This window comes from Callionymus lyra, chromosome 2 (assembly GCF_982586985.1).
Source record: "Callionymus lyra chromosome 2, fCalLyr1.hap1.1, whole genome shotgun sequence".
Taxonomy (NCBI): domain Eukaryota; kingdom Metazoa; phylum Chordata; class Actinopteri; order Syngnathiformes; family Callionymidae; genus Callionymus; species Callionymus lyra.
Window position 1 is genome coordinate 32,954,424 of NC_141819.1, and position 20,356 is coordinate 32,974,779.

A 20,356-nucleotide genomic window follows, 5' to 3' on the forward strand; every position below is an offset into this window, starting at 1 on the left:
AATGGAACTCTAGTTGTTGTGATGACAACAGGAGTGGTAGCTGTGGAAACTGGACCGGTGGATACAACTGGAGGCTGAGTTGTTGCAGCAGTAGCAGTTGTAGGGGCTGGTGTTCCTGTTACTGAAGGGGTAGTCGTGACCACCTGTGGAGTTGTCTCTGGTACTTTGGTAGATCCTGTGATAATAGATGGTGTTGATGTAACAACAGCTGTGGTGGGTCCTGCAGTTGTCCCAACTGGAACTCTAATTGTTGTGATGACAACAGGTGTGGTAGCTGTGGAAACTGGACCGGTGGATACAACTGGAGGTTGAGTTGTTGCAGCAGTAGCAGTTGTAGGGGCTGGTGTTCCTGTTACTGAAGGGGTAGTCGTGGCCACCTGTGGAGTTGTCTCTGGTACTTTGGTGGTTCCTGTGACAATAGATGGTGTTGATGTAACAACAGCTGTGGTGGGTCCTGCAGTTGTCTCAAATGGAACTCTAGTTGTTGTGATGACAACAGGTGTGAAAGCTGTTGAAACTTGACCGGTGGATACAACTGGAGGCTGAGTTGTTGCAGCAGTAGCAGTTGTAGGGGCTGGTGTTCCTGTTACTGAAGGGGTAGTGGTGGTCATCTGTGGAGTCGTCTCTGGTACTTTGGTAGTTCCTGTGACAATAGATGGTGTTGATGTAACAACAGCTGTAGTGGGTCCTGCAGTTGTCTCAACTGGAACTCTAGTTGTTGTGATGACAACAGGTGTGGTAGCTGTGGAAACTGGACCGGTGGATACAACTGGAGGCTGAGTTGTTGCAGCAGTAGCAGTTGTAGGGGCTGGTGTTCCTGTTACTGAAGGGGTAGTCGTTGCCACCTGGGGAGTTGTCTCTGGTACTTTGGTAGTTCCTGTGATAATAGATGGTGTTGATGTAACAACAGTTGTGGTGGGTCCTGCAGTTGTCTCAACTGGAATGTTAGTTGTTGTGATGACAACAGGTGTGGTAGCTGTGGAAACTGGACTGGTGGATACAACTGGAGGCTGAGTTGTTGCAGCAGTAACAGTTGTAGGGGCTGGTGTTCCTGTTACTGAAGGGGTAGTCGTGGCCACCTGTGGAGTTGTCTCTGGTACTTTGGTGGTTCCTGTGACAATAGATGGTGTTGATGTAACAACAGCTGTGGTGGGTCCTGCAGTTGTCTCAACTGGAACTCTAGTTGTTGTGATGACAACAGGTGTGAAAGCTGTGGAAACTGGACCGGTGGATACAACTGGATGCTGAGTTGTTGCAGCAGTAGCAGTTGAAGGGGCTGGTGTTCCTGTTACTGAAGGGGTAGTCGTGGCCATCTGTGGAGTTGTCTCTGGTACTTTGGTAGTTCCTGTGACAATAGATGGTGTTGATGAAACAACAGCTGTGGTGGGTCTTTCTGTTGTCTCAACTGGAACTCTAGTTGTTGTGATGACAACAGGTGTGAAAGCTGTTGAAACTGGACCGGTGGATACAACTGGAGGCTGAGTTGTTGCAGCAGTAGCAGTTGTAGGGGCTGGTGTTCCTGTTACTGAAGGGGTAGTCGTGGCCACCTGTGGAGTTGTCTCTGGTACTTTGGTGGTTCCTGTGACAATAGATGGTGTTGATGTAACAACAGCTGTAGTGGGTCCTGCAGTTGTCTCAACTGGAACTCTAGTTGTTGTGATGACAACAGGTGTGGTAGCTGTGGAAATTGGACCGGTGGATACAACTGGATGCTGAGTTATTGCAGCAGTAGCAGTTGTAGGGGCTGGTGTTCCTGTTACTGAAGGGGTAGTCGTGACCACCTGTGGAGTTGTCTCTGGTACTTTGGTAGATCCTGTGATAATAGATGGTGTTGATGTAAAACCAGCTGTGGTGGGTCCTGCAGTTGTCTCAACTGGAACTCTAGTTGTTGTGATGACAACAGGTGTGAAAGCTGTGGAAACTGGACCGGTGGATACAACTGGATGCTGAGTTGTTGCAGCAGTAGCAGTTGAAGGGGCTGGTGTTCCTGTTACTGAAGGGGTAGTCGTGGCCACCTGTGGAGTTGTCTCTGGTACTTTGGTGGTTCCTGTGACAATAGATGGTGTTGATGTAACAACAGCTGTGGTGGGTCCTGCAGTTGTCTCAAATGGAACTCTAGTTGTTGTGATGACAACAGGTGTGAAAGCTGTTGAAACTTGACCGGTGGATACAACTGGAGGCTGAGTTGTTGCAGCAGTAGCAGTTGTAGGGGCTGGTGTTCCTGTTACTGAAGGGGTAGTGGTGGTCATCTGTGGAGTTGTCTCTGGTACTTTGGTAGTTCCTGTGACAATAGATGGTGTTGATGTAACAACAGCTGTAGTGGGTCCTGCAGTTGTCTCAACTGGAACTCTAGTTGTTGTGATGACAACAGGTGTGGTAGCTGTGGAAACTGGACCGGTGGATACAACTGGAGGCTGAGTTGTTGCAGCAGTAGCAGTTGTAGGGGCTGGTGTTCCTGTTACTGAAGGGGTAGTCGTTGCCACCTGGGGAGTTGTCTCTGGTACTTTGGTAGTTCCTGTGATAATAGATGGTGTTGATGTAACAACAGTTGTGGTGGGTCCTGCAGTTGTCTCAACTGGAATGTTAGTTGTTGTGATGACAACAGGTGTGGTAGCTGTGGAAACTGGACCGGTGGATACAACTGGAGGCTGAGTTGTTGCAGCAGTAACAGTTGTAGGGGCTGGTGTTCCTGTTACTGAAGGGGTAGTCGTGGCCACCTGTGGAGTTGTCTCTGGTACTTTGGTGGTTCCTGTGACAATAGATGGTGTTGATGTAACAACAGCTGTGGTGGGTCCTGCAGTTGTCTCAACTGGAACTCTAGTTGTTGTGATGACAACAGGTGTGAAAGCTGTGGAAACTGGACCGGTGGATACAACTGGATGCTGAGTTGTTGCAGCAGTAGCAGTTGAAGGGGCTGGTGTTCCTGTTACTGAAGGGGTAGTCGTGGCCATCTGTGGAGTTGTCTCTGGTACTTTGGTAGTTCCTGTGACAATAGATGGTGTTGATGAAACAACAGCTGTGGTGGGTCTTTCTGTTGTCTCAACTGGAACTCTAGTTGTTGTGATGACAACAGGTGTGAAAGCTGTGGAAACTGGACCGGTGGATACAACTGGAGGCTGAGTTGTTGCAGCAGTAGCAGTTGTAGGGGCTGGTGTTCCTGTTACTGAAGGGGTAGTCGTGGCCACCTGTGGAGTTGTCTCTGGTACTTTGGTGGTTCCTGTGACAATAGATGGTGTTGATGTAACAACAGCTGTAGTGGGTCCTGCAGTTGTCTCAACTGGAACTCTAGTTGTTGTGATGACAACAGGTGTGGTAGCTGTGGAAATTGGACCGGTGGATACAACTGGATGCTGAGTTGTTGCAGCAGTAGCAGTTGTAGGGGCTGGTGTTCCTGTTACTGAAGGGGTAGTCGTGACCACCTGTGGAGTTGTCTCTGGTACTTTGGTAGATCCTGTGATAATAGATGGTGTTGATGTAAAACCAGCTGTGGTGGGTCCTGCAGTTGTCTCAACTGGAACTCTAGTTGTTGTGATGACAACTGGTGTGGTAGCTGTGGAAACTGGACCGGTGGATACAACTGGAGGCTGAGTTGTTGCAGCAGTAGCAGTTGTAGGGGCTGGTGTTCCTGTTACTGAAGGGGTAGTCATGGCCACCTGTGGAGTTGTCTCTGGTACTTTGGTGGTTCCTGTGACAATAGATGGTGTTGATGTAACAACAGCTGTGGTGGGTCCTGCAGTTGTCTCAACTGGAACTCTAGTTGTTGTGATGACAACAGGAGTGATAGCTGTGGAAACTGGACCGGTGGATACAACTGGATGCTGAGTTGTTGCAGCAGTAGCTGTTGTAGGGGATGGTGTTCCTGTTACTGAAGGGGTAGTCGTTGCCACCTGTGGAGTTGTCTCTGGTACTTTGGTAGTTCCTGTGACAATAGATGGTGTTGATGTAACAACAGTTGTGGTGGGTCCTGCAGTTGTCTCAACTGGAACTGTAGTTGTTGTGATGACAACAGGAGTGGTAGCTGTGGAAACTGGACCGGTGGATACAACTGGAGGCTGAGTTGTTGCAGCAGTAGCAGTTATAGGGGCTGGTGTTCCTGTTACTGAAGGGGTAGTCGTGACCACCTGTGGAGTTGTCTCTGGTACTTTGGTAGTTCCTGTGACAATAGATGGTGTTGATGAAACAACAGCTGTGGTGGGTCCTGCAGTTGTCTCAATTGGAACTCTAGTTGTTGTGATGACAACAGGTGTGAAAGCTGTTGAAACTGGACCGGTGGATACAACTGGAGGCTGAGTTGTTGCAGCAGTCGCAGTTGTAAAGGCTGGTGTTCCTGTTACTGAAGGAGTAGTCGTGGCCATCTGTGGAGTTGTCTCTGGTACTTTGGTAGTTCCTGTGACAATAGATGGTGTTGATGAAACAACAGCTGTGGTGGGTCTTTCTGTTGTCTCAACTGGAACTCTAGTTGTTGTGATGACAACAGGTGTGAAAGCTGTTGAAACTGGACCGGTTGATACAACTGGAGGCTGAGTTGTTGCAACAGTAGTAGTTGTAGGGGCTGGTGTTCCTGTTACTGAAGGGGTAGTCGTGGCCACCTGTGGAGTTGTCTCTGGTACTTTGGTAGTTCCTGTTACAATAGATGGTGTTGATTTAACGACAGCTGTGGTGGGTCCTGCAGTTGTCTCAACTGGAACTCTAGTTGTTGTGATGACAACAGGTGTGGTAGCTGTGGAAATTGGACCTGTGGATACAACTGGATGCTGAGTTGTTGCAGCAGTAGCTGTTGTAGGGGATGGTGTTCCTGTTACTGAAGGGGTAGTCGTTGCCACCTGTGGAGTTGTCTCTGGTACTTTGGTAGTTCCTGTGACAATAGATGGTGTTGATGTAACAACAGTTGTGGTGGGTCCTGCAGTTGTCTCAACTGGAATGTTAGTTGTTGTGATGACAACAGGTGTGGTAGCTGTGGAAACTGGACCAGTGGATACAACTGGAGGCTGAGTTGTTGCAGCAGTAGCAGTTGTAGGGGCTGGTGTTCCTGTTACTGAAGGGGTAGTCGTGGCCACCTGTTGAGTTGTGTCTGGTACTTTGGTAGATCCTGTGATAATAGATGGTGTTGATGTAACAACAGCTGTGGTGGGTCCTGCAGTTGTCTCAACTGGAACTCTAGTTGTTGTGATGACAACAGGTGTGGTAGCTGTGGAAACTGGACCGGTGGATACAACTGGAGGCTGAGTTGTTGCAGCAGTAGCAGTTGTAGGGGCTGGTGTTCCTGTTACTGAAGGGGTAGTCGTGACCACCTGTGGAGTTGTCTCTGGTACTTTGGTAGTTCCTGTGACAATAGATGGTGTTGATGAAACAACAGCTGTGGTGGGTCCTTCTGTTGTCTCAACTGGAACTCTAGTTGTTGTGATGACAACAGGTGTGAAAGCTGTTGAAACTGGACCAGTGGATACAACTGGAGGCTGAGTTGTTGCAGCAGTAGCAGTTGTAGAGGCTGGTGTTCCTGTTACTGAAGGGGTAGTCGTGACCACCTGTGGAGTTGTCTCTGGTACTTTGGTAGATCCTGTGATAATAGATGGTGTTGATGTAACAACAGCTGTGGTGGGTCCTGCAGTTGTCTCAAATGGAACTCTAGTTGTTGTGATGACAACAGGAGTGGTAACTGTGGAAACTGGACCGGTGGATACAACTGGAGGCTGAGTTGTTGCAGCAGTAGCAGTTGTAGGGGCTGGTGTTCCTGTTACTGAAGGGGTAGTCGTGGTCATCTGTGGAGTTGTCTCTGGTACTTTGGTAGTTCCTGTGACAATAGATGGTGTTGATGAAACAACAGCTGTGGTGGGTCCTTCTGTTGTCTCAACTGGAACTCTAATTGTTGTGATGACAACAGGTGTGAAAGCTGTGGAAATTGGACCGGTGGATACAACTGGATGCTGAGTTGTTGCAGCAGTAGCAGTTGTAGTGGCTGGTTTTCCTGTTACTGAAGGGGTAGTCGTGACCACCTGTGGAGTTGTCTCTGGTACTTTGGTAGTTCCTGTTACAATAGATGGTGTTGATTTAACGACAGCTGTGGTGGGTCCTGCAGTTGTCTCAACTGGAACTCTAGTTGTTGTGATGACAACAGGTGTGGTAGCTGTGGAAATTGGACCTGTGGATACAACTGGATGCTGAGTTGTTGCAGCAGTAGCTGTTGTAGGGGATGGTGTTCCTGTTACTGAAGGGGTAGTCGTTGCCACCTGTGGAGTTGTCTCTGGTACTTTGGTAGTTCCTGTGACAATAGATGGTGTTGATGTAACAACAGTTGTGGTGGGTCCTGCAGTTGTCTCAACTGGAACTGTAGTTGTTGTGATGACAACAGGAGTGGTAGCTGTGGAAACTGGACCGGTGGATACAACTGGAGGCTGAGTTGTTGCAGCAGTAGCAGTTATAGGGGCTGGTGTTCCTGTTACTGAAGGGGTAGTCGTGACCACCTGTGGAGTTGTCTCTGGTACTTTGGTAGTTCCTGTGACAATAGATGGTGTTGATGAAACAACAGCTGTGGTGGGTCCTGCAGTTGTCTCAATTGGAACTCTAGTTGTTGTGATGACAACAGGTGTGAAAGCTGTTGAAACTGGACCGGTGGATACAACTGGAGGCTGAGTTGTTGCAGCAGTCGCAGTTGTAAAGGCTGGTGTTCCTGTTACTGAAGGAGTAGTCATGGCCATCTGTGGAGTTGTCTCTGGTACTTTGGTAGTTCCTGTGACAATAGATGGTGTTGATGAAACAACAGCTGTGGTGGGTCTTTCTGTTGTCTCAACTGGAACTCTAGTTGTTGTGATGACAACAGGTGTGAAAGCTGTTGAAACTGGACCCGTTGATACAACTGGAGGCTGAGTTGTTGCAGCAGTAGTAGTTGTAGGGGCTGGTGTTCCTGTTACTGAAGGGGTAGTCGTGGCCACCTGTGGAGTTGTCTCTGGTACTTTGGTAGTTCCTGTTACAATAGATGGTGTTGATTTAACGACAGCTGTGGTGGGTCCTGCAGTTGTCTCAACTGGAACTCTAGTTGTTGTGATGACAACAGGTGTGGTAGCTGTGGAAATTGGACCTGTGGATACAACTGGATGCTGAGTTGTTGCAGCAGTAGCTGTTGTAGGGGATGGTGTTCCTGTTACTGAAGGGGTAGTCGTTGCCACCTGTGGAGTTGTCTCTGGTACTTTGGTAGTTCCTGTGACAATAGATGGTGTTGATGTAACAACAGTTGTGGTGGGTCCTGCAGTTGTCTCAACTGGAATGTTAGTTGTTGTGATGACAACAGGTGTGGTAGCTGTGGAAACTGGACCAGTGGATACAACTGGAGGCTGAGTTGTTGCAGCAGTAGCAGTTGTAGGGGCTGGTGTTCCTGTTACTGAAGGGGTAGTCGTGGCCACCTGTTGAGTTGTGTCTGGTACTTTGGTAGATCCTGTGATAATAGATGGTGTTGATGTAACAACAGCTGTGGTGGGTCCTGCAGTTGTCTCAACTGGAACTCTAGTTGTTGTGATGACAACAGGTGTGGTAGCTGTGGAAACTGGACCGGTGGATACAACTGGAGGCTGAGTTGTTGCAGCAGTAGCAGTTGTAGGGGCTGGTGTTCCTGTTACTGAAGGGGTAGTCGTGACCACCTGTGGAGTTGTCTCTGGTACTTTGGTAGTTCCTGTGACAATAGATGGTGTTGATGTAACAACAGCTGTGGTGGGTCCTGCAGTTGTCTCAACTGGAACTCTAATTGTTGTGATGACAACAGGTGTGGTAGCTGTGGAAACTGGACCGGTGGATACAACTGGAGGCTGAGTCGTTGCAGCACCAGCAGTTGTAGGGGCTGGTGTTTCTGTTACTGAAGGGGTAGTCGTGGCCACCTTTGGAGTTGTCTCTGGTACTTTGGTGGTTCCTGTGACAATAGATGGTGTTGATGTAACAACAGCTTTGGTGGGTCCTGCAGTTGTCTCAACTGGAACTCTAATTGTTGTGATGACAACAGGTGTGGTAGCTGTGGAAACTGGACCGGTGGATACAACTGGAGGCTGAGTTGTTGCAGCAGTAGCAGTTGTAGGGGCTGGTGTTCCTGTTACTGAAGGGGTAGTCGTGGCCACCTGTGGAGTTGTCTCTGGTACTTTGGTGGTTCCTGTGACAATAGATGGTGTTGATGTAAGAACAGCTGTGGTGGGTCCTGCAGTTGTCTCAACTGGAACTCTAGTTGTTGTGATGACAACAGGTGTGGTAGCTGTGGAAACTGGACCGGTGGATACAACTGGAGGCTGAGTTGTTGCAGCAGTAGCAGTTGTAGGGGCTGGTGTTCCTGTTACTGAAGGGGTAGTCGTGACCACCTGTGGAGTTGTCTCTGGTACTTTGGTAGTTCCTGTGACAATAGATGGTGTTGATGAAACAACAGCTGTGGTGGGTCCTTCTGTTGTCTCAACTGGAACTCTAGTTGTTGTGATGACAACAGGTGTGAAAGCTGTTGAAACTGGACCGGTGGATACAACTGGAGGCTGAGTTGTTGCAGCAGTAGCAGTTGTAGAGGCTGGTGTTCCTGTTACTGAAGGGGTAGTCGTGGCCATCTGTGGAGTTGTCTCTGGTACTTTGGTAGTTCCTGTTACAATAGATGGTGTTGATTTAACGACAGCTGTGGTGGGTCCTGCAGTTGTCTCAACTGGAACTCTAGTTGTTGTGATGACAACAGGTGTGGTAGCTGTTGAAATTGGACCTGTGGATACAACTAGATGCTGAGTTGTTGCAGCAGTAGCTGTTGTAGGGGCTGGTGTTCCCGTTACTGAAGGGGTAGCCGTGACCACCTGTGGAGTTGTCTCTGGTACTTTGGTAGATCCTGTGATAATAGATGGTGTTGATGTAACAACAGCTGTGGTGGGTCCTGCAGTTGTCTCAACTGGAACTCTAGTTGTTGTGATGACAACAGGTGTGATAGCTGTGGAAACTGGACCGGTGGATACAACTGGAGGCTGAGTTGTTGCAGCAGTAGCAGTTGTAGGGGCTGGTGTTCCTGTTACTGAAGGGGTAGTCGTGGCCACCTGTGGAGTAGTCTCTGGTACTTTGGTGGTTCCTGTGACAATAGATGGTGTTGATGTAACAACAGCTTTGGTGGGTCCTGCAGTTGTCTCAACTGGAACTCTAGTTGTTGTGATGACAACAGGTGTGATAGCTGTAGAAACTGGACCGGTGGATACAACTGGAGGCTGAGTTGTTGCAGCAGTAGCAGTTGTAGGGGCTGGTGTTCCTGTTACTGAAGGGGTAGTCGTGGCCACCTGTTGAGTTGTGTCTGGTACTTTGGTAGATCCTGTGATAATAGATGGTGTTGATGTAACAACAGCTGTGGTGGGTCCTGCAGTTGTCTCAACTGGAACTCTAGTTGTTGTGATGACAACAGGTGTGGTAGCTGTGGAAACTGGACTGATGGATACAACTGGAGGCTGAGTTGTTGCAGCAGTCCCTGTTGTTGGCGCTGGGGTTTCTGTTACTGAGGGGGTAGTTGTGGCAACCTGTGGAGTTGTCTTTGGTACTTTGGTAGTTCCTGTGACAATAGATGGTGTTGATGTAAAAACAGCTGTGGTGGGCCCTGCTGTTGTCTCAATTGGAACTCTTGTTGTTGTGATAACAATATGTGTGGTAGCTGTAGAAACTGTACCAGTGGATACAACTGGAGGCTGAGTTGTTACAGCAGTAGCAGTTGTAGGGGCTGGTGTTCCTGTTACTGAAGGGGTAGTCGTGGCCACCTGTGGTGTTGTCTCTGGTACTATGGTAGTTCCTGTGATAATAGACACATATACATATTACAACTTTAAGTTATTATTCATGACAAATTTATACATTTTCATCACATCTTCACTACCTGTAGTGAATGTAAATGGAGTTGTTGTAGGAAGCGGTGTAGTTGAAGGACAAGGATACACATCCCTTGTTACCTCCCCATCTGGGCCACATACAGCTTCGATACAAGTCTCAAGGCCATCTGTAGTGTTGTAAATTGTTTCACCGTACTTGTATGTTCTTCCATTGACAAAGCATGAGCAATCTGCAAATGAAGGAAACATATTTTAGTATATAAATAAAATATTTTCTCTTACTATGTATATTTACTTACAGTTCACATCATATTCACACCTAATTCCAGACAGTGTGCAAGAGCTGTAAAACATTACAATGTGTTTATATTACCAATTAGGGAACCTTTATGTATTTGAAAACCAAAGAATAATGTACATTGTACATTTTGGCAGTGAATGTTGTTTAAATTTCAAAATGATTTGATGACGGCTTAAACATACCATTGGTAACAATTTTTTGACGGAACATAATCCCCAATAGCATAATTGGTGCCTTGGTCATCATAACAGCCGCACTGTTCCCAGGCAACACAGGTCATAGAGTCCTCGTTGAAAAAAGGTGCAGCTGGTGGACACTGTGGGTAACATCCTGCAAAAACGATCACGAGTCAATCATTCGTTTTATTTACAGAACTTTGAAGGTGTACATGAAGCTTTTTCTTCAAAATAAGAGGTGGATGAATCTGAAGACTTTTTTGTTACCAAATGTCAATTCAATCATACCTTCCAGGCCAGTGATGAGAGCAGAACAGTTCCCAGAAGGATTCCGGCAGGTTTTCATGCAGTCGGCGCCACAAGGTTTGTAATGCCACTCACAGCCTTCAGGGGAGTTATAGTAGTCACAGAAAACAGCTGCAAGGGATACGTTTGGTTACTTTTGACAACTTGTATTAAAAAAACAAGTTACTTTATGCCAGTTATGCATAATGGTTTGCTATTTCACTATAGTTTCACGATATAATAATCAAGTATCTTGACTTGTTTTAACTAATTTACTGATGTAATTGACGGTCATGTAACCGCACTCACGGCATAGTTTTGGAGTTCTCCATCTCACACAGGCTCCTGCCTCAGTGCAAGATTTTGCATAGGAAGCAACAGCTGTGCAGAAACACTCACAGTCCCCACCAGCGTCACAAGCACAAGAATCTCTCACACATGAGTCGTAGTATGGACCAGGATCCACCTTGGAATAAGTAATACAATTTGTGAGTTAATTGTTTCACGCTGAGGTTGACCTATGTGAAGATCATTTAATTGTATACTTTTGTACAACATATGTAAAAACATTAGGGCTATTTACATCTTAAGATATACATTAATCATGCATATTATTGTACCATTTCAGAAAGTACTTTCTTCTATGTAATGCAGTTGTTCTTAACCTGGGTTCGGTCAAGCCCTAGGGGTTCGGTGAGTCGGTCTCAGGGGTTTGGCAGAGCCTCCGCCATGGAGGTCCGGACACACCCGAATTATCGTATGAATTCGTGATGACACACCTCGCTTGGCCATCACTGGCTGAGGATGATCATGCTACACTGTTTAGACAATCCGTGCTGCGGTGAATTTAGTGCGCTCAGTAGTCAACGTGCGACTGTCGTGGTAGTACGTGGTGTGATTTCTTTGTTAATATTTGAATCCATACTAACTATGTCGGGGAAAAAGAAAGTGGTCGGACGAATATGTACAACATGGATTCACACGTATCACGGAATGTGATGGGAGTGAGCGTACTATCTGCATGATTTGCAACGCCAAGTTGAGCAACTCTAGTCTCGCACCGGCAAAACTAAAGGAACACTTTAGATGGGGAATACAGAAACATATCATATACATATCTATGTCTTGAATTTTAAAAAAAATCATATTTTATTTTTCACGAAAGAGGGGTTCGGTGAATGCGCATATGAAACTGGTGGGGTTCGGTACCTCCAACAAGGTTAAGAACCACTGATGTAATGTTTACCTTTGAATGGCAGTCCTGAAATGTAACACTGGTGATGATACTACATTGCCTCTGGGACCAAGCTGCTCTGTATCTGTTCTTGGTACAGGGATCTGTTGATAGCTTGGCATCAGGGCATCCCGACGAGACCTTCCAACTGTTACCAAACTCCAGAACATCTGCTACTGTTTCCTGGGAGCGTGTGGTGAAGTCATTTTTGCTATTGCCATCGTAGTTTCCACATAGTCCACATACTTGTCTCTGATGAAGGAAGTTATACGTAGAAATATGAAAAATGTATATTGATACATTTTTAATATATCAATAGCATTTGTATATTTTACAAATATACGTTTGTAAAAATGTATATTGTTGACCACAATATACATTTTGGTATAACATTATTCATTTATATGTAGATTTAGAGTTGGGAACTGTTGGTCTTACCTGGTGCTGTGGACCAAGTTTAATGAACAGACTGGTCTTCTTATCCCACATGACCACAATTCCTGGCTTGATGGCCACCACAAGGTAAATGCCCATCTTGGAAACTTGAGAAGGCCTGCTGCCCTTGACCACACGAATGGTTTCATCTTTAAATTGATACTCATCACTCTGTAGATGTGAAAGAAAGGAATTAGTGACAGAGATACACATGTGTGTTCTTAATCTTGTTCCACAAATTCATTGTTAAATATAATTTAAAAAAGAGCACACTAAAATATAATATTAACAATCAGGGATTTGCAACCTCAACATCACATGCTTGTCCTTGTTTCAAGACAAATAGGTAAAGACTAGCTACCTGCTTTTGCTGTCATCGACCAGTTACAGTTTTTTGTGTCCCTCATACAATCATTAGCTTAGTTGCTCAGATTCATATATTGAAAGACAGATAATAAAAGTAACATAAAGTTATTTTACCCCAAGGTAGATCTTGATAGTTTTGGAACAGGTAGTTCCAGTGGTTCCACAAAGAACATTTTCAGTGACAATTCTGAAGCTTCCATTCTCTGAGCCGCAGTAGTCCTAAGTGAAGCAATAGGAGTGATGGTGAGTTGGTTTGACGCGGTTACATGATATTTTCATAAACATAGACTCTTTTCATGTCAACATTTTGTTCCTGTTGCAAATGTATCTGGTTTATACACAAACATGGAAAAGTATTTAAAAACTGTTTCCTAAAATCAAAGCACTACACCCTGTAAATCAATCTCAACTTGTTTTAGTGTTAATTCCATGAAGTTTACCTGTGCAAGAACGTATTCACATTCTCCACTGAAGTCAAACCTTTTCCCATCAAAAGTTATGTAGTGACCATCACCATAGATACCACAAACTGCATCACAAACGTTGGTGGTACAAGTGAACTTTCTATTGCGGCAGGAGCTGTAAGGACACACATGAAGGTTGATCAAATATTATTCCTCTTACATTTATATTTATACACAGTGATAGGTTTGCCAAAGTATATCAACTTTGTACAATAAAGTTCATTAATTTAACTCTACTGAATTACAGGTCATTATTGTGTCCAGATAGGATTATTATACATTTTCAAAGCAATGAGAATTGTTTGCATGAATAATTTAATCTGAAGAAGTATCTATACAAACCATGTGTTGCAATCAACAGTAAGTGTTTCTCCTGGTTGGTATTTCTTTCCATTGTGCACACACGGACAGCTACTCTCGCTGATACAACCTTCGAGTCCATCTGCGACCAGACCATCGGGACACATGCATCCTGATACGCACCCAGCGCTTATCTATCAGAACCAGAATGATATCATGTAAGCCTGATAAGAATTTAAAAAAAGTAAGAATGTTTCGTGTACATACGCATGCCATGTCCAGAGTACCGCAACTCTTCTGGCACTCAACTCCAGAACTCCCAGGTGCCTCATCAGAGCAGTTAAAATAAACCATGGAATTCTTGCATGTTGGTGTTACTGTGCAATAACAAATACAGTTATATTTGAACATATGATGTGTATTTTTGCTTAATTCATGCATATAATGAACACAAGTTGATGTATTGTGTAATGTAAGACATAAAGTACATCCATAGAATTAAAAACAACGAAACAACGTACCTTGTGTTTGCTGACCTTGGCAACTTAGACGTCCTTCTCTGCAGAAACTGTGAGAACAACCACAAGAATGTAAGAAACAAAATTAACACTGCATAGATTATATTTATTCCTAACAGATTGTACATTTTTCTGGTGTTGTCTACTCACTACTCCTGACACTTTAAAAAATATGATTTTCCTAAACTGATCTGCAAACTGTAAATAATATGCACTTGTGGGGAAAATAATGTTTACCAAATTCCACCATCTTTGGTGATTGATTGACCGCTTGGAATTATGTTGTCTCCGTCATAACAAGGACAATCTGTGCCAGGGATGCAAAGACCATTCTCATCCATGTATGTTCCCATTGAACAGCCACAACCATCAACTGAGGGGAAGTTTGATTGACAACTGTAGTCCATTTGACTGATGGAGTAACAAGTACGGCCACAGCTCGACATGCTGTATTCATACACAGTTCCTTCAGGGCAGGAAGTGCTGAATTTGCCTGGATGAGAGGAAAGCATGTGTCAGCAGAAATATATGTTGGTTAATATTTTTTACTTTTCTCTTCATCATTTATCCTAAATCTTCCTAAAGAGTACTAGTTATTAATGAAAGAGTCCTGAGGTAGAACTCACTGCACATAACGTCCCTCCATCCAGTGATCACGATTCCTGCAGCTGAGCAAGCGTAGACATACGAAGAAGCAGAAGCACACATGCAGTCCTCACTCTTTTCACAGCTACATGTGTCATACATGCAGTTCTGTAGAGAGGATTAAAGACTTGTCAGGGTGAAACTATTGGAATCATATGTTTCAATGTGTAACATACATCTTTGTAGCTTGTTGGGCTAACAACATTGTGGCAGGAAGCGAACACTCCATTGGGGTCAGTTAGTTTGGAGCACCAGAACTGAGCAAAATCCTCTGGAAAAGTCATAAAAAATGTAACAAAATACGAAGAAATATGGATGAAACTACATAAAAGGCAGAGTTTATGTGTACCTTTGTTGATTCCCTGTGTGCAAGGGTGTGTAAAGCGTGTCGAAACATCTGGACAAGTGGCTCTCGTTTTCCAGGCATTGCCGAAGGCTGCTGCTGTACCCTCCACAAGCCCACTGCTCACCTTGAAGTCATCACTCATGATGTTGTTGAAGTTTCCACACAAACCTGTTAAATGGCAGTTGCAACAAATATATGTTATTAGACAACAGATACAACCTAAAAAGAAGAAAAACAGCTCAATTTAAGCATCATTGAAGGCACACCTGAAGTGGTCCCTCTGAGTGAACTGTCCGCTAAAATATAGACTTGCATCAAAGGGCTGAGCTGGATTATCAATCGAAGGCCTATCCTGGTGTTGATGTGGATGTAGAAGGATGAAGGTTTATAGACGCTCAGTTCATCTGTAAAATAGAGGAAATATGGACGTAGTAAACCATAGAAATCTTCAACAGGATTGTGTCTTTGTTATTATTTGTAGCCACTCACAGGTAAACAATGGAAGGTGAGACAGAATCTTGTTCACAAAGATCTGACCGGCAGATTGAACTTTAATTACCTGTGACAATAATCAAACAAATGTGTTATGTTGCAGAATAAAATAATCTAACATTGTATTGTCGACAGAAATGTTATACATCAATGTCAAATGTTTAGCTTCACTGTCTTTCTGCTTGTTATCACTGTTATGCTAACTACCAGCTAATAGCTATGAAATTCCATGTATTCCATTTTCTGCTTTTGCTTTCGTAAATCAGAAAAATGTGGAACCATCTATTTACAATCATAACAGTGAGGATAGTGTTTTATACAGTAGAAATATAATGCATATGCTGTTATGCTAACAAGATTAGCTAACAATCATTATCATGATGTAATGACTTCAACTTTTAGAAAACTTACCATCTCGTTGCTGTTCAGAGACAAAGTAACAGCTCGAAGGCAGGTTTTGCCTCTAACCACACCGCACTCGACGAGATCTCCTGTTATTACATACAAGCCGCTTTTCTCCTGCAAAATTTATCAAAACACAACATTGAATCACTTCATAAAAAATGTCTCACTGGTTTTGTCGACAAGACTACTAAGGATAGTCGATAGAATCCTCCAGCAGAAGAAATGAGGTTACTAAAAAAAACGAAACCTTATTGTTGTTGTAATAATAAGCTTATTGCGTATTGCTTATTATTATTGCGTATTTAGTTAGTCTGTCATGTTGCTGTCTTTGCAATATAAAATGCCTCAGAAATAAATTATTGATGACAATAATAATCCTTGAGTTCTTAAATCTTTGAACCCTCAATACCCATAATCTTTGTTATTTTTCTCATCTTAAACAATTCATCTCATTCATCAACTCATGTTGATATGGTGACATAGTCATATGTCACCATATCAACATGAATAATAAACTGCTTTCATTTGAGAAAACCATCCGGTGGGCCATATAGAATAACTTGTCCTCCCAGTTCTGGGGCCAAGGCCATATATGTGCTCTTATATCTCACAATCTGAAGGAACTTCCAACCAGATTTCAAACACTCAAAAATCTAACCTTTCTTAAAGAAACCTACTCACCATAGTAATCATCTTCATAGTTAAATGATCTTGTTCATTAATTTGATTTTTGTAAACCACAGATCATTGAACTACCTGTGCCATAATGTAGCTGCAGTCTCCATGAAACGTGTAGAGTTTGCCGTCAAATGTGTTAATGTGGGAGCCTCCTTCTACTGAGCAGGTTTCTGGACAATCGTTTTCAGTGCAAGACCACCGACCATTTTGACACGTACTGTAAATACAGACACATGTTGATTCTAGTTAATATGACCAGGAAGGTTTTCATTTAGTGTCAGTTTGTTTAAAGTCTGACCAGTGACATTGTAAACATCTCACATGTACATTTTTGTTTGTCTTACCAAGATTTGCAATAGTATTCAAATGTTTCCCCTGATTTGTAGACATTGCCGTTGTGCAAACATGGACACAATTCAACTGCTACACATCCATTTTTACCGATGTCATCCATGACAGTTCCTGAAAGAAAACATCATTATGGGGTTTTAAATCTCAGATTGAAAATGTAAGTATGATTTTATTTTTTTGAGAAATATTATTGGTCAATACCAGCAGGGCAGCTGCAACCGTCTATACAGTGGGTGTCACAAGTTTGAGTGGCCTGAGGGTTGGAGCAAGTGTTGGGACACGAGCTGCTGCACTCCATGAACACCATGCCAGCTGGACATGACTTAGCTGTGAAGACAACAGGTTTAACATCTAGCTGCCATGAAATTGTAAAAACCCACGGTAAAGGGTGGGTTAGCATGCTTACGGCATAAAGATGAACTCCTCCATTGTTGTGGCTGTCCACCTGCATGGACACACTGTCTCGAGTACTCTGAGATTGTTTTACACAGGACAGAATTGTCACCGGTGCACAGATCAGACATGCAGGCGGTTACAAAGGAGTCTATGTCCAGGAGGTTTTGGCAACTGCTAAATGAAGCTCTGGAGAAGATAGCCTCACAGTCAGCCTGTAAAAGAAATGTTAAATAGATAAATCAGTCAGTGTTATGCAAAGAAACACTTTTTTTTCTGTGAGTATGAGTGGCACTTTTTTTCCCTTAAAACAGGTCTTACACTGATACAACTGCAACTTCTGTTAATATTAAAACAGCAGTAGAGTGTTAAACACATTTCTTAGAAAAGTATCTTCCAATCCATATTGTCTCAAGAATATTTTATTCATTATCTCAAATGAAAAAACCTAATTTAGTGCATTTGTGAAACAAAGTTACCAGAAAAAGAAGAAAAGTAATAAAACTGAGCCATGTGTTGAGCAATAGAAGGAGAGTCACAGTGTCGTATGGAAGTAGAAATAAGTAGAGAAGGACAAACTCACTTTGGTTCCACAGAGCTCTGGAACAGTTTGTTCTGGTTCCACACAAACACGTACTAGATCACTGACTTTGCTAAATTCAGCATAATCTATTATGGAAAGGGATCCTGAAAAAAAATCTGTTTAGTATTGAATTTTGTTAAAACATCTTTTGATGGGATATATACCATCTTTGGGTAATTCATTGTTGATTCCATCAAAGTTTCCACAAAGTCCACAAGTCTGCCCTCTGAGCTCTTTATCCATCTCAATCTATAAAGACAAGGAAGATAAAGTTGATTGCCAGATCATTCATTCATTTCATAGAAATACATAAAATGATACACGATTGGTTTGGTATTTATATACTCAGAGTCTTAACATTACAACATATTTTACAAGAACATAAAAGGTTATCGTTTGAAGCCCAAAGACCTCTGAGGCAAACGTATCCATGTGAATTCTTATTCATACCTACCATGGTTATTCTAAAGGTTGCGTAGCGAGTTAACTGGACTGTGTTAAGTTTTTTGAAAAGGTGTTTAGACTCTATCTCAGGAACCTTCTTTAGTTCCAAATAACTGCTGTGAGGATCAGTTATATATGTTACTACAGAGTTACTATGAAAAGGAAACAAAACTATTTAACATTGCCACATAGGAGTCTCTGAAACGGGATCCCCCCAAAAGGTACAAAACAAAAGTGACTAACCTACTTTAACAACTGAAAAAATTAGGATTGATTGACTGATCACTATATTACAGAAAATACCCAGAGGAATCAGTTCTTCAAACTTTTGTATCACCCAAAAAACACAAGGAATCTGTTACCTGGAGACAATTATCCTTAGCATTTACTCTGTCACATACAATAGGTCTATATATATTTATTTTCTTTGATCGTCTTGTTGGCAATCCCACCATCCACATCAATAACTCAAAGACTTTTACCAGAAAATGTAAGTGCCCTACCAGTGAGTGAGACAAACAAAGGTGGCACTTACGTCCATGGAGTCTGCACGGTTCCAGGATATAATTATTCCCATTTTTGACTCAATGATGATACTGGATGTTGTCTCTTTGACAGTAAACCCAAATGAAACAAATGGCAGAGTCACCCTGCAGAGAAAGCAGAGTCAATGTCCATGTTTTTTTTATTTTGTTAAGATTATACTTTTAAATGTGCACCCATTTATATTATTTAGAATTGTATTTTCAAAATAATTTGCATAACACAGTATTAACAGGTTAGAATCAATATTAACTTGGTGAAGCATAAGTAGAACATTTCAAATTTACCTGTAAATAATTTAGCGTTTTCTGTATTTATCTTCAAAGTGGACATGCATATGCTGATTGTTGTCAATAAAATAGCCATATAAATATATCTTACTTCATCATTTACTTTTTTTAAATAGTTTTTTACGATTTTGAAAAATTTGATCGAAGTGGAAAAATTAAAACTAAACTTACGTATTTCCATTGACGATTACATCATCACTCGTGATCAGAACCACTGATGCCTCCAGCTTCATGAAGATACGGTCAATGGTGGAGATGCCGTCCACCAGCTTGCGTTGCATCTGGATGTTAAAGTTTTCGAAGGAGCCTTGGCACTGTGTTACCACCTCATGTGTGCATGAGGAAGAAAACTGGAAATAGTCGCCGTCAAATGTCTTCCAGTGGTTCTGTCCCCAGGTCGTGCAGACTTGGCCGAGATGAGATGAACTTCCTAAAATCAAATATTAAAAATTTAACCTATGATGGAGAAAAATCAAACCTTTGGTATATCAGGCAGTTTTATGTATAAATTATAAATTATAAATATATAAATTTAAATCATCATTCGTCCAACATTCAGTTAAAACAAAATGGATCTAGGGAGTCAAAAATCCCATCTGGTTTGGCACCATCACCCACCATTTTGAGCCAGCACGCTGACCAGCATCGTTAGATAGAGGAGCCATAACGCTGATTGGAGTCCTGTAGTCCCCATGTTGGAACTTAGGACTGGCCTGCTCTGACGATCTTGACCTGAATGAACTAGCTTTTATAGCCATTTGACATGGGAGGAGCTGCCCAGGTATGGAGAAAAAACGTCAGCATTTGTGTGTACAAGGCAGCTCCAATCATCCTCACTCTTTACATCAGTACAATAGATCAGTGATATTTACACATAACAAATTGCATCTTAAGTAATGATGATCCTATTTATTGAGTAGAACACACACTTGGACTTGATAGATATACAGTACATACACAATCATTGTACAATTTCAAGGAATTTAAGTTCAGTTTAGTCCTATGAACTTTTCAGTTATCAGTTAACAGTTTTTAAACGGTCAACTTCAATCACATATTGGTATCCTCGTGGTAATAATGGTCCACACATTCCTGTTATAAATGTTTCATCACTGACACGTCAGTCTTACTTTGTGCTTTACTTTTTAACTGCGTCACTTATGTGTAAATCATATTTCTGCTTCATACTTCTAAATCAAAGTCAAACATACACATACATAAATTACATTGTTCTATAATGCCCTCAAAATCATCTTGTCCATTATTGACATTTCATCCATGCTCTTCACTGTAAAAACACA

The 20,356-nt window shown here is 42.9% G+C and overlaps 1 pseudogene; it reads right to left on the reverse strand.

The window, feature by feature from the left end:
* Positions 1 to 820: 820 nt before the first annotated feature.
* LOC148086616 (mucin-2-like) lies at positions 821 to 19,815 on the reverse strand (annotated as a pseudogene).
* Positions 19,816 to 20,356: the final 541 nt, after the last annotated feature.